We start from the raw sequence: 6,059 nt of genomic DNA, 5'->3' as shown, positions 1-6,059 counted from the left end.
GTACTGCCATTGCTTCAAAGTTGGGCAAGTCCTTCAAGTTCGAAACTGAGGTGCAACACAGAAGAGCAAGTCTCTTTCGAGCAAGTGTTTTTCGTTGCATAAAATACAGGGTAAAGAAAGTAAATAGTCCGGGTAGAAGAAGGATGATGTTTATTAATTATGATTGGAGAGCCAGAGTTGAGATATTGTAAGAGAGGTTGATGGGGTAGGATATTTTTTTTGTATTTTATAAGTCTTTTTAGAGAGATGAGACTAAAATGTGAATACTCTTCTTACATTTATGGAATTTATCACGAGTGAAATTGCATGCTGTCGAAATTTTGTTATAGTAAATAGTTCTGTCTTGGAAATTCCAACTTTTTTTTTGAACTATTCATTTGCTACCTGGTTTTAAATATGGTTTCCTTAAGGGAAGGAATTGATTTATGGGATATGTTCATTGGTTTTAAGCATGTTTCTGGCCATTGGATTCATTAGTCACTCGATTTTTTTTTTCTATTGCTTGCTATATTAAATTCCATTAGATTAAAACCATTGCTAATTCTTTTATTTAGAGGCAGGAACAAGTAACCGTTAGAATTAGATCAGGTAATGGCAATGGGTGCAGTATAGAATTTGATCAGTATGTGGTTTATGGTTCGAGTTTTAGGAGCGGCCTCTTGCCAAAAAATTGGCAAGGGAAGACTTGCTCCCAATACACCCTTGTGGTGGGACTTTTCCCGGACCCTCGCTTAGCAGGAACGCGTAATGCACCGGGCCACCCTTTTTATGGTTAGTGTATAAAAAAATGAAAATGCCAGTTGGGATTCTTGTGAGACATTAAAAAGTGTTCTAGTTACTTTAGACTTTGATATATGCTCACCAACTTGGCTAATGTTTTATTAATCTGCTAGAGGTTTGTGTTCCATGTGGACTATAACCATTGTACCATGAGAATTGAGTTTTCAGTCTGGCGAAGAGAAATACACTCGAAGTTGTGTCAGGATCATTTTTGTTATGTCTATCATTTTTGTTTGTTTGTTTACTCTCGTGCTCCAAATTTCATGTTGCTCTTGAGCTGATAGAGTACCTGCGGCCAATGGCCGAAACTACAGAAATATGAATGAATACAAGTCCAAATTCAAGCTTCTTAGACATTTAGATGGCATTTCCTGAATTTTATGAACAGCCAGCCATCTCATTTAAACTAAACAGTCAAGGAATTTAATAGCAGACTATGAATCTTGTGCTCTTAACATGGATTTCTAGCTGTTTCGTAAAACGGCATAGTTATTCTCTTTCTTGTGTTTGTAAAACAACGAATTGTGTTGCTCATATTCATGATCGGGCTTTAGATTGTTTGTTCGGGGTGTTTGGAATATTGGTAGGATTATAAACGACTGATGCTGGCTTGTTATTAAGATTAAAGATCCAAATTTGAACATGTTTAAAACTTATCTTGTGAACAAGTGAAATTTGAGCTTGATGAATTTTAATTTCCTTAAACATGAATAAGCTAACTTCTCTAATTTGGTTTTAGCTTTAAGTTTCATGTAATATTTCATTTGAAGTTGTAATAGATTTGGCAATTCGATCTAACTTGTAGCATGATCTCTAAGAGTTATGATACGATCAAGACGGGTGATCTAACCCGCACTCTTCGAGCGAGTGCTTGCTCCAGACAATTTAGAGAAGAATAGAGAATATTATTATTGCTTAACCTTCAATAAACAACAGCAGGCTATTTATACTGCTAGTCTTTACAAATAAACCAATGACGGAATCCTAATTGGAAAAGGACTAAATAATAAATCCTAATTAGACAAGAACTGAGTAATGAATCCTAATTAGACAAGAACTAGAAATCTTAATATAATAACTAATTAATTAAACAGATAATCCTTGTGCCAGGCCGGAACCTGTTGCACCCGACGAGACCGACCCTCGACTTCAGGAATAGCAGCCGCGTCAATCCCAGGGGCTTCAATAGCAACTCTGGATCAGCTTCAGCAGTTGTAACAAGTTACAAAAGTATGGTATATAAAAGAAAAAAGACAAAGACGTGTGTATTGACATTGTGAGTTTTTTAAATAAATGTTTTTTTATTTTTATTTTTTTTTATGAAAATACTTGTAACTTCATTATATTAAAACATAGCAAGTACAATAAAAAAACAACAGTAAGAAATCAATTATTACAAGATCTACAAAGACACTGAAATGGGTACAGAGAGTAAAAAAGGTCATAAATGTATAAAAAAACACAAAACAACTCGTCAGAAAATTAACAAGCTCGAATTCAATATTATGTTCGGGAATTATTCAAGAATTTGTTAACGAGTTTTGCTCGCGAGCAGTTCATTAATTTAGTTTATAAACTTCGCACGCTAACAATTCATTAATTATGTTCATGAACTATAGTGATTTGGAATTTCTTTAACACATAACTACATAGTTTTTAAATTTATAAAACTAAATTTTACATAAAATTACGCACTTTACATTTTTCTATTTACAGAAATGTTATTATTAAAAAAAGGCTTAATACATTATTTGTCCTCTGAACTTGTCTAAAAGGTTTGATTGCCCTCCTGAACTTTCAAAGTATCCTGAAAGCCCCTCTAAACTTGCATTAAATGTTGAGTAGCCCCTGAACTTGCGCAAAATATAATCAATGGATCACTCGGTTGCAAAAAAAAAGTAAGTTAAATGCGAAAAACATATTGCACAAGTTTTAAAAAAAAAGTAAAACGATCGAAGTCGGAGTATACGGTTGTTAGATTAGAGAATACAAATTGTATATAATACATCTTCTGCATTTAACTTATTTGTTTTGCGAGCAAATGAACAATTAATTACATTTTACGTAAGTTTAGGGGGCTAACTGAGCATTTAATGCAAGTTCAGATGGCTATCAGGATACATGAGGCCAATCAAGTTTTTTGGACAAATTCAGAAGACAAATGATGTATTAAACCTAAAAAAAAAAAAAATCGAACCCATCCTAGTTAAAAGCATTTCATCAATATTATAATCACACTTGTTAGGTTTGTTTATATGGTCTATAATAGAGACACAAAGCTTTCAAACTGAGATTCATCGTGTTTAAACTTGACTCGTTTATAATTGAACTAAATATAATCGAGATTTTATCGAACCCAACACCGAACCGTTTACCGTGACCCACTCATTTAAAGCCCTAACTTACACCGACAATCAAAATCTGGTTTGAATTAAAAAAGAACAAAATTTTATAAGTTCGACACATAGAAGGTATGTGTCACTATCTCCTTGTTACGCCTATAAATTGAAGTTTATATCGAAAGAAAGCGCAGTTTGCCTTCTTCTCCGCCGCCGTGCATCGGTGAAAATGGCATCGGCCTTCCCTTTGCTAAAACATACTGCAACTCGACCACGTTTTGATTCGTCTACAACCTTAAACCGTGATAGTCATGAACTCATACAAAATTAACCTCACACTGATCGATTTGCAGCCCCCGTATTTGCCGGTAATTTTCATTTCGTAATTAAGTTTGCCGCTGTTGTTTGCTTCCACTTGTGACTTTATTTTACTTCTTCGCTTTCCCACAGTGATAGACCCCGGCGATGAAGTTTGGCTGTTTGACCCTTATTTTCCTTCTTAATGAGGAGGCGTGTATCAGAAAGATTTTGAAGCAATCCTTTTCCTTCTTAAGGAGGAGGCGTGTATTAGAAAGGTTGAAGGAATCCCTCTAAGTTTTTCTTTGGCACTTTGTGTTTTGATTCTGATTGAGCTGAAGGTTTATAGTAATTATTGTCAATTGTAAGAATTTTGAAGTTCTTAATTAATGGGATTTACTTCAGGTATTCGTGGGGTCTTTTCGAGCCTTGGCACAATAAACGTTGTTGTTGTTGTTGTGTCACGGGTTCGAGTCTGAGTCTTAGGAGGGAAGGTTTGTCTTCAATACACCCACCACACACCCCTCCCCCGACGGGTCCGGTGCACCGCCCTTTTATTCGTGGGGTCTTTTACTGGCTGAACAAAGCTCTGATATTAAAGAGGTAAGGGGACTAAGGATTCTATTTATGATTAGCATTTTTTTATTGTGAAAAATCATAGTATTTTGAATTGTCAGTATAGTAGAAATTCAATTTGTTCTACGAAATAGAGGAAGCATGAGTAGTTGAAGTTCTTTGAATGAGATCCCCAACATTGGTAGTTGAAGTCTACAAGAAACAATTAAGAACCAAAAAGATAACTATTATACTAACTCTTTTACTTCTTATTTTCCTACCTGTTTTCCTTCCATTGTGAATGACAAAATTTCAAGTTTGCCCTGCAATTTATAGGACATTTTAGCTTCTTGAGCACTAAACTATAGGGCTTCAACAGTTTGTATGATTTTGAACATCTTAACCACCGAGTTCCAATTTTAAACAGCCAAGTTGTTTAATAAAACGTATAATTTTTTAATTTCTATGCAGCCAATGGGATGGAAACTACCAAATCGAAGCTTACCTTCCAGCCTTGAACCCATCAGTAGACAGGCTGATTACACCAATGCAACAGCAATCACAACTTGCATCATTAGTGAACTTCCATGGAGGAGCCTTTTCCGAAGACTATGAAGCAGAAACAAATGCTCAACACACTTCTGTGGAACCGTCAACAATCATCCATGAATGATAATAGTATGCCTGATCTCGATTTTCGACTTTGAGCTTATTATCTCCATGCCTCAAATAAGACAACTATGAACTGCTTCTTTTTTTCTTTTATGTTGAATAAGTGTTGTTGATTGATGGATGCATTTCTGGATCAGAAATGATTTGGTTTAAGCTTTATATGGTCAACTTGTTTCGTTATAGCATATGCTATGCATCATCATTTGGCATGCATTAGATCTTACTGAATAAACTGACAGCAGTTAAAAATGCAAAATATTGCATTTGTTTTTCTCGGTAGAAGCATGAAGTATGATTGTTCTGTATATTTACAGGTGCTCATTGTTAGCACTTTCAAATGCTTGTGCTCTTTCTTTCTTATTGCTCTTGGACTGATATAACTAAATGATGTTTGAATTCGCAAATATTTTCATGTTCTCAAGTTGCTGATTTTCAACTCATTTGATAAGCTTCTGGTTAGAGTAAGAGCTTGATTCTCTCTGGGTTGGTGTTCTTTAGTTCGGGCAGGATAATTGGGAAGAAAGTCTGAAAGACTCGTCTTTACATTTCTCAGAGCTTAAAACTGCAAATCTTTTGGCACTTTTTGGCACAAAAGTGGAAGACAGAGAGACTCAAAATCGTCAACTCTGCAGCAACATCAGATAACTTTGTTTCTACTGAACTGAGGTTAAACTCTATGCCTTCTTCTCAGGATCAGCAGCCAGCAATCCAAACACCTTCTTAGTGGGCAGATTGACATTCTGCAAGCTGAATAGATAGTTCTGTAGCAATGGAGGTTCTGTTCTTTGTCACTTAATTTCAGTTCAGTAGCCGCATTCAGTTCTGTAATTAGTTCAGTTCAGTAATTTATCATTACTTATTATAATTATTTATTATTATTATTATTATTAGAACCGTTATTATTTTTATAAACTTTTTATTTTAATTAATTCTATGTTTAAAGGATTATATTATTATATTATTTTAGTTCAGTACCATTCAGTGAGCCTGGTCATGAAAATAGACTGCTGTTTTTTTTTCAGTAATTTAGGTTCATCAGTTACTTTCAACCGTCCGTCCATCGTAATATTATACCATGCCTGTCCAGTTTTCGTTTCCATTCCGAATTTAGAATAATCAGTAATGAACTCTGTAAGCTTGCATTGCAGTGATGCTATCTATTCTGGTGGTGTTAGTTGTGATATCCAAGTAGTTTCAGGTGTTTCTGCTGCTTGTTGTCACAAGCCACTGCAGGGGTAATTTTCACTTGTTGTCCCTAAATCATGCATTAAGTAACAATATTGTCCTGAAATCTTTCATATTAAACAATTAAGTCCTTCAAATTATCATACAAACACAGTTTAAATGAAAGGGAATCATTGTAGAAGAATTGGACATTTATGGTTACATGAGATGTAGGGATAATTTGAATTTTTC

General features: G+C 34.7%; 1 long non-coding RNA gene across 2 annotated transcripts; it reads left to right on the top strand.

Annotated features, from left to right (window-relative positions):
- The first annotated feature begins 3,338 nt into the window (after nt 1–3,338).
- LOC136227354 (uncharacterized) lies at nt 3,339–5,572 on the top strand. 2 transcript variants are annotated; one of them, XR_010688023.1, is made up of 4 exons: nt 3,339–3,487; nt 3,570–3,694; nt 3,822–4,019; nt 4,443–5,572. It is a non-coding gene; the product is annotated as an uncharacterized lncRNA (long non-coding RNA). The 2 variants fall into 2 exon arrangements; XR_010688024.1 differs by lacking the exon at nt 3,822–4,019.
- Nucleotides 5,573–6,059: the final 487 nt, after the last annotated feature.

This window comes from Euphorbia lathyris, chromosome 4, assembly GCF_963576675.1.
Source record: "Euphorbia lathyris chromosome 4, ddEupLath1.1, whole genome shotgun sequence".
Lineage (NCBI taxonomy): Eukaryota > Viridiplantae > Streptophyta > Magnoliopsida > Malpighiales > Euphorbiaceae > Euphorbia > Euphorbia lathyris.
Note: the sequence above shows the minus strand (reverse complement) of the source record. Positions and strands in the feature narration are given on the sequence as shown.